This window comes from Taurulus bubalis (assembly GCF_910589615.1).
Source record: "Taurulus bubalis genome assembly, chromosome: 2".
NCBI classification, from domain to species: domain Eukaryota; kingdom Metazoa; phylum Chordata; class Actinopteri; order Perciformes; family Cottidae; genus Taurulus; species Taurulus bubalis.
In genome coordinates this window covers 26,382,381-26,391,986 of record NC_136590.1, presented here as the reverse complement: position 1 = coordinate 26,391,986, position 9,606 = coordinate 26,382,381, and positions in this window count along the sequence as shown.

Here is a 9,606-nt window from a genome sequence, read left to right as displayed (position 1 = left end):
GGAGTGTCCTGTAAGAAAAAGACACATGTCGCTCTGCCAACATATCCGCATTGTATTTGTGCGACAAGAATTGAACATTTTAAAACTTTTCTGAAATCTGTTCCTCCAAGCAGCTTAAAACAAACACTTATAGTGACTCTTAACTCCTCTCTGACCCATGTCTGCTGCCTCACTGCTTTTGTTCTGTGCCATGCAAAAAAACATAAGTACCATATGTATTTAATTTTTTATTCTCATTGATGCAATATTTAGTTGCCCTGGAAACTGGAGTGAGCGGTGGGGCGGGCTGAGACGGGAGGAAGTGTGTGTGTTTTCAATACCTGTCAAAAAGTGTGCTAGAATTGATTTTCAGGACCTTTTTGAATATTAGTAACAACCGTGTTAGTCTTTTTTTGCTGTAAATTCCTGTAGAAAATAAAAACTCCTAGGCAATAATAACGTGTGTGTGTGTGTGTGTAGTGCACCTGGATACTGTGTGTGTGTGTGTGTGTGTGTGTGTGTGTGTGTGTGTGTGTGTGTGTGTGTGTGTGTGTGTGTGTGTGTGTGTGTGTGTGTGTGTGTGTGTGATGCTTTTGGGGACCTGGTTTGATTTATACCTCTGATCAGGTGACAGGAGGACGACATGCCCACATCCAACATCTGCTTCATTTTATTAAATCCTGTGAAATTAGACTCGATAAGTATATAAATACGCAACTTCTGAACTAATCTTTGTACCATTATTCAGAACTGTGTTGCCAGTAATCATTTATTTGGCCGTTTGCAGATTAAAAGAAATCTAGAAATACAAAATACAAAATTAAACTAAACTAAAAAAACCTAAAGACAAACATCTTTTGAGACAATCCGTTAATGTAATTATGCTCCAAAACATGTGGAACAATAATTGTTTTAAGTAATAGTTTTGCTTCATATTCACTCACAATAGTTAGACTTCCTCTTTTCAGGGACATCGAGTAGTTGTTGGCGGAATTTGAGTTTATACCACAACCTGCAAGGTGTATTTTCTGTTTTGTTTGTTGCTTTACTATAAGTTGATGCCAGCATGCAATTCGTGCATTAGCTTTTAAAAATGAGCTCTATATAGCATTCTGAACATTAATGCATCAGCTTTATGTAAAGCTATAGTGAAGTAAAGTTTACCTGAGCAGAGAATGAAGTCGCTGTCCTTCTGTGTGCGGTGTCATTCAAGCTTCTCCTGGCTTTGTCGACATAGCCAGGCCGGCCAAGCTGCTTTCAGTGCACGTGAGCGTGCACCTGAGTGTGCCCTGCTGGTTAGCTCACAGCCGATGCTCTGCTCCGATCTCAAACTGCGGTTGCAGCTGTTAATGGCGTCCCGATCGACAGCTTGGTCGCAGAAGCGTAGCGTAGCACCCACCTGGTTCCCCCTCAGGTGAACACTTTTAGCTCTGTCAGCTCTTTCGTCGTAGTTTGCTCTGTTAGAACCGTTAGCCATGAGCTGCCAGCTCGCCGTTGAGAGCCGTTGAGAGGCAATCGAAATGCTCACACGCTGGAATCTTGCATCTTTTTAAGAGGTTTAATCGATGTACAAGCAGCTTTGTGGCAGAGTTACAAAAAGTAATGATCAAAGATGGTCTATTTATGGAAGATATGCTTGTTGTATGCATGGATACTTGTTTGAAAACATGGGTCTTCAGCTTTCAGAATCTGTATTTTTTTTTAATAAGTATTTTAACAATACATATGCACAAATATACCCTTGGTAAATATTCAAAAGATCCAGGGTAAGTTTCACAACATGACTGGTATCGCTGGATACAAGAAATTCAGAACTTTCTAAAACATCTAAATGCACTTTGACTTCAGAGACACAGCACCCGCTATGTATGAGGAAACAAAGCAGCCAAACTTCACATTTTACAGTCACACTGGCACAAGTCTATGTTATTGTCAAGACATTTCACCAAGGCATACGTTATTTTTGCCAAAAATAGCAGATTTGTGTTCCATGCAGTGCTACGTGTAGTAAAGTAGAGTCTGCTGTGAAGTGAGAGTGGGCCTTAGGAAGGAGGGAGCAGCCATTAAGTCAAGTATCTAAAGCTGTGGGTGTTTGTGGCCACCTAGTGGCTATCGAAGCAATTACAAAGCCTTATGTTGTCTATTCAACTTGCTTAGACAAATCTGTGTATATGTCTGATTGTGGACCCGAGCATTATCCAATTATCTGCCTGTATAGCATGGAGCTCTTCTCTCATATGAATATTGATCAATACTAATTGTGTTGTATTACTATTTCAATGTTTTGGGAGAATTGTGTTATTTGTAACATAACCATGTGGAAATTAATAATGTTTTGAAGTAAAACTCCCTGTTAACAGTCAATATTTAAACTGTAAACATGGCCAAAACATGGAGGCCAACCATATCTTATAATTGTAATATTGCCTTTGAAATGTAGATTAAAGAACTAGGCGGCATCTTATTGTTCCTTTATTGCTTCTCCATTTACTGATAATATAAATAAGTTTACATACAATTGACTCGCATAACAAAGATTTTGTTTGTGGATTCACTTCCGCTACATTATTTAAAAGAAAATGTGGGTAAAAGCTCTGAGTTAAGAGGTTAAAGATTTTAGGGCAGCGTTAGACGTCAGCAATGCCCCCAAAAACAGCACCTTTTTACATTCAGGTGACAAAGCCCTCTCCCTTACGTAGGAATTATGACTCTTTGTCCTTCAGGAACAAAAGAGGAAGTCAGGTGACGTATCGCTGAGGTTTGTGGCCATTGTCCTGTCGACAAGGGCTTCAGATGAGAAAATACTTGTGTGTGTCGTTCTGAAGGTGCATTTTGTCATCTCATTTAGAGGACACTTATTTGGAAACATCACGACTCCAAGAAGAAACCTGGCTGCACCGTCGCAACAAATTACTAGTTCAGATCCAAAACATGTTCTCATTAAAAGTGTGTACAGATTGTAAAGCCTCAGAGGCAAATTTGTGATTTTGGGCTATACAAAATGCATGTAATTTAAAGGAATGAGCTCATTTAAAGTTGCATCAGAGGTACAAGTCAAACCACAGCAGCACTTCCTTACTAACATTTACATTATACATAACATTAGAAATACATTAAAAGTTAAATAATTTTGAATTGTTCCTGCACCACTAGATGGCGCCGTTGTATTTTCTTTCCACTGCTGGACTACCCCTGAGCAGCTATAGCTCTCTGAGAGGAGGTCTGTCCATTTCCTGTTCACTTCGATCTTAATAAACAAATAACAGTTTTGTCATAATCTGTCATCTCTGTTGCGCTTTTCCTTCTGCTGATGTTCATGGGCGCAATTATCCCAAATATGGCGTCAGGTTTTTTTCTGTCTCACCTGCTAAGAAGGTCAAAATCCAATCAGACAGAGGGGAAATAACTATTTAACTAGGAAATGTTCCTTAAGCACACACAGCCACAGACTGCGGTCAAGTGAGCCCACATCCTCCGAGTGAGCCTCAGTTGCAATTCTAAATGCACCTCTATTCAAGGTGTTACGGTATGGGGGCCAGCTAAATTTCACAATATTCAAACAACTATAAAAACAGATCCTTAACCAAATATTACTGTACAGTTTTGGAGAAAAGTGAATTCAAAGTCTGCTTAAATTTCATAATGATATTCACAATATTCAAACAGCTATAAAAACAGATGCTTAGATTTGTATATTGAAATTCCACTACAGTCTTGTTCAGGGGGACCTCTTGTATGTCTATGTGCATGGCCTCCAGATATTACTGTACAGTTTTGGAGAACATTGAATTCAAAGTCTGCTTAAATTTCATAATGATATCCACAATTTCACAATATTCAAACAGCTATAGAAACTGATCCATAGATTTGTATATTGAAATTCCACTGCAGACACATTAAGCTTAATGGAAGTGTTTGTCTTTTTAGTCATTTTGTACAAAGATACATTAATATTAATAGTTATATTGTTAGGGTTCGGCTTTGGCTGGGCCCAAGCGCAGACACAGGGACGTCAAGGTAGGGTGACGGAATGGACTTTATTTACTAAACACAGGTGATTTGGGTATAGCAGACGTTGAATGCATTTTGTGCGGTGAAGTGACGGGGCGGCTGGGCAGGAATGCAGGCACGGAATCCTGGGCACAGGGAACAGGAGTCAAACAGTCAAAAACAATGTAAAGCATAAGAGTAGTCTAAATCTTTGAGAGGACTAAGAGAGGCCCAGAGTCAACATACTAAATGAAATGGTGAAATAATCTGGCAACTGGAGAGCTGGAAGCCAGGGGTATTTCACAGGAAGGATTTGATGAGATGACAGGTGCTGAAGATGATGTGCAGGTGTGGAGATGAGCCCGGGTGCTTTAAGCCACTCCCACGGCACGCACAAACACACACGTTACAGAGACCAACAGGAGACACTAGACACATGGAAAAACCCCAGGGACCGGACTATATCTAAAAAGAGCCCAAAACCCACAAGAAACAATGTTTGTTGATTTATTTGCACAAACTGCATTTCCAATAAAATTTTTTGATCAGTTCTAGTTGTGTTTTGTTTATCTGCAGGCAGTCGGCATGAAACCACCTGTTACATGCGTCACACTGAATCTGAAAAAGAAAAAATTAAACAATTGAATTTGAGAAAGAGAGACTTTCATTAAAACATGAATTCACCCTAAACGCAAATAGCATATCTATTTTAAATTTTTCATTTTCTAAACAAATGTTTAATTTTATTGTCATGTTCATCGCTTGTAAAATGTTATTTTGATTGACTGACAATCAACTACAGCACAGGTACTATTTGAATTTTACAGCTGCCATGGTACAAATGCAAATAAAATAGCAAGGCAGAGTAGATGGACATATCCGAGTGGCTCGGATGGACAATAGAGTCTCTTTGTCCTATGTTTTTTTTAATACACACATTCCTCGAATTTTTAAACAAAATAAACCATTTTGTTTGCATTGCCAAGATTAAAACAATGGCGTAGGGGTGAACTGCGATTATTGATATGACTCTGGATGGTGACTTTTGTTACATAACGTTCCAATTCTCTCTCTACCCCCTCATTCCCTGTCCACTGTCAGATAAATCTTCACACCGGACGCGATGCGAATTTGCGGCGCGATCAGTTTACATGTTAAGTCAATCCACAGACGCGCTGCGGCGCGAATTTGCGAATTTGCGAATTTGCGGCGAGATAGACGCGTTGCAGGCGGCGCGAACAGAACGTTTGACCTGGGGCGAACAAAGCGAAGGACGCGGCGCGAATTCGCTTGAGTTGAATTATCACAACTCTGGCGGAGAAATCGCGTGACGCAAAGTTGCGGCAGCCAATCAGCGTTGAGAATCAGCGTTGAGAAGCTCCGCCCGTCACCACCGCCGTCTCCCCGTTTCTGAATGAAACTGCTGCTGCTCCGCCTGAACCAGCGCTGACAGCGGCTTCATTGAGACGCTGTTGTGGGACTACGGATAATATTATGAACCCAGACACCATGGAGTTTGATGTTCCGACATATGTGGAGTTTACACAAAAAGTATAAAGCAGAACTGGTGGTTATTTCCATGGTGGATGGCATAATCGGTACGCGAGACGCTGTTCCTGGAGGAGTCGGTGAAATTCACCGAGCTGTGTGCGGCTACGGATGATGTTATGAACCCAAATACGAGGGCGTTTCATGTTCCGACATGTTTGGGACTGCCACAACAAATATAAAGCAGAACTAGTGGTTATTTATTTCATGGTCGATAGCGGAAATGAAAGCTTCGTCGCTTGTCTCTCACAGAGGCAAGCAACAGAGCTAAGCCACGCCCCTTTGGTCGCGCCGCGAATTCGCGTTTGGTGTGAACACCGTCTTTCTACTCGCGCGAGTAAACTTCCGCGGTGGACGCGGCGCCGCAAATTCGCGTCGCGTCCGGTGTGAACACGGCATTAGATCCACAAATCAAATGAATTAAAACAACACATTACCCATTCAGTGACTGGAGGCCCCAGAGTGGGTGGCTTTTTTGCCGAACACATGGCACACTGTGTTTCGTCAAAAACGTCAAAAACTAATGAAAAGAATTATAGAAATTTTAGATCTTTTGTAGTACAATATCACAATATAAATTAATATGAAGAAAATCTGTCACACACCTGATTTGCTGAGTAATTCAAGTGCCATGTTTTGTCGTTCCTCAACAATGTTGTCCAATTGTGTCCCAAAGACCATGCACATGGACATAGCAGAGGTCCCTCTGAACAAGACTGTAGTGGAATTTCGATATACAAATCTAAGGATCAGTTTCTATAGCTGTTTGAATATTGTGGAATTATGAATATCATTATGAAATTCAAGCAGACTCGGAATTAAATTTTTTCCAAAACTGTACAGTAATATCTGGAGGCCATGCACATGGACATAGCAGAGGTCCCACTGAACAAGACTGCAGTGGAATTTCAATATACAAACCTAAGGATCTGTTTTTATAGCTGTTTGAATATTGTGAAAATGAGCTGGCCCCCATACCGCAACACCTTGAATAGAGGTGCATTTAGAATTGCAAGTGAGGCTCACTCGGCGGATGTGGGCTCACTTGACCGCAGTAGTCACAGCCCAGTTTTGCATGAAGACAGTTGTCTTTAAATAACTTCAGTTCACCAAACTCTCCCTTCGTTCAGCAATGTACCATGACAATGACCGTGAGCTCTATTAAAGCTGATCATTTTTATTTGTCAATCATCATCATGACATGATTAACATTTTCAGCCCCGCGGCGCCCATTATCGGACAATAAAAAGAGAAAAAAAAGTAAATTGATATTTCCTAAAGGATCTCCGGAACCACAACGTTGATTAACTTCATTTAAATTGCTGAAATACAGTAAAGCCTTGTGGGAAGAGTTATATGTGCTCAGAGAAAAACAAACTTACCGTAAAGTTTATGCAATTACATAAACCCCTTAACATCGCCATCATTTCCGGGTGTTGGCCATAACGTTTCACTATCGTTAATAAGTACACTTTACAAAGTCGGATTTAAATAAAAGACCCTTCTTCGTAGCCATACAAGCTTGTATAATAATAATAATAATAATAATAATAATAATACTTTTAATTTATATAGCTTTTCCAAATGCTCAAAGACAATTGACAGAGACAAACAGAACAAAAACAAAACAAAAATATAGAAAGACAATGGAGCAAACAAAACAAACAATTCAAAAAAAGAAAAACTGGAGAAACTGTGCTGAGCGAGCATATTCCTTATATGAGTAGCAAAGCCATGTTGAGTGGCCTGTGCAGTGATGTCACGTGGGAGGATGTGTGCCTGTGTGCACTGGGGTGCTGTGCACATGCACAGAATAAACGTTCAGTGAGTTCCCAGACCTAAGAGACGATGGTAGTCTGCCCTTTTTCTCCCGTGAATGCTAGCTACTAGGAGCTACTAGCTAACCATTTGGTGACTGTAATAACGGAGATAGCTGCAGGAATGTCTAACGCTACAGGTTATGGGCCCAGTCAATCAGGCCAAAGGTGGTTCGGACCTTTATTCGACGGTGATGAGAAAAATTACGAGCTCTGGGAAATGAGGTTCCTCGCGCACATGGAGTTATGTCGACTCAGAGAAGTTATCTCGGAAGACCCGGAGATTGCTGAGGATGACGAAGAAGCTCTCATGGAAGACGAGGAAAAGAACGGTGAGACATATGCAGAACTAGTGCAATGTCTAGACAACAAGAGCTTGTCATTGGTAATGAGGGACGCGAAACGTGATGGAAGAAAACCACTGAATATTCTTCGCGAGCACGATGCGGGAAAGGACAAACCCCGCATAGTGAGTTTTGTGAACTTTCCTCGCTCCATAAGGCTAACAATGAAACGGTCACGGACTATATTATTCGAGCAGAGACTATATTCACGTCATTGAGAAGAGCAGAGAGTGATGGGCTTCAGATGGCTATGGTAGTAAAAGGACTACCTGATTCATACAAGCCATTCATCGTGTACATCACTCACAGACAAGTGACACTGTAACGTTCGGCGAGTTTAAAACAAAACTGCGAAGTTAGGAGAGTACTGAAAAATATGGGAAAAGTGACGTGAATGTTGAAGAAGACAACGTGATGAAGACGAGCGGGGCAACGAGGTGACGAGGAAGAGGAAGAGGGAAGAAAATGGTCATGGCTGATGTTGAGTGCTACACGTGCGGTAAAAAGGGACACATGGCCAGGGCGTGTCCTGACGGTTACCAGGTGAGAAGAGAGGAACGAAAATGGGACACACCACAGCGAGGAAGGGGACGCAGCCGAGGACAAGGCCGTGACCATGTGAAGAAAGCTGATGGAGAAACAGAGGCAGAGCATACATCTTTCTGTTTCAGGATGAATGACTGTCCTGCACAAAGAGGAAACAAGAAGGGTCTCATGGTCGACTGTGGCGCCACAACACACATGATCAACGACGACACAAAGTTCAAAACAGTTGACCAGAGCTTCAGACCAGAGGACCACATGATCGAGCTCACTGACGGATCCAAGGTGAGCGGGTTGGCGAAGATGAGGGGAGACGCCGAAGTCTACTAGCTGGACAGCGAGGGACGACAGGTGAACGACGAGGCTCAAGCAAGCATTCTACATCCCATCGTTTCCACAAAACATCTTTTCAGTCAAAGCAGCGACAGCCAACGGAGCTGAGGTCCGCTTCAAGGACGGTAATGACTGGCTGGTCCACAAGGATGGTACCATGTTCAAAATGGACGTGTATGGTAGGCTGTATTACCTTAGCACTGTAGAGGATGAAAATGTTGATGAAGTGTACGGTTGTCATGACATTCAAATGTGGTATAGGATACTTGGTCATTGTAATTTTGATGATGTTGCAAAATTAGAAAAGGTGGTTGAAGGGATGTCTATAAAAGGGAAACATGACAAGTCTAACCAAAACTGTGAAATATGCACACAAGGCAAGTTTACACAAAGCAGAAACAGACAGGCAGATGCTAAAGCTACAACCGTATTAGAGCTAGTACACACAGACCTATGCGGTCCGATAGAACCAGCAGATAAAGATGGCTACAGATATGCAATAGCATTTACTGATGATTACAGTGGGATGATTTTTCCATATTTTATTAAAGCAAAGAGTGACACAACAAAAGCTACAGAAAAATTCATAACAGATGTAGCTCCATATGGAAAGATAAAGTGCATAAGGTCTGATAACGGCACAGAGTTTACCAGGCAGGAGTTCCAGTCTTTACTTAGGAGTAACTTGATAAGGCATGAGAAGAGTGCACCCTACTCACCTCATCAGAATGGAACTGCCGAAAGAGGTTGGAGAACCTTATTCGAGATGTCTCGATGCATGCTATTGGAGAGTAACCTCCCAAAGCAACTATGGACATATGCTGTACAGACAGCAGCTCAAATCCGCAACAGGTGCTACAGTAAGCGGCTAGAGCAGACACCTTACCGTGTTTTCACAGGAAAAACACCTAACCTATCTAACATGAAGATATTTGGCTCTGAATGCTATGTATATCAGCAGGATAAGAAAAAGCTGGATTCTAGATGCAAAATTCTAGATGGTTTTATGCAAAAAGATGCTGATCATTGTGTCTACAGCAGAAAATCTGAGA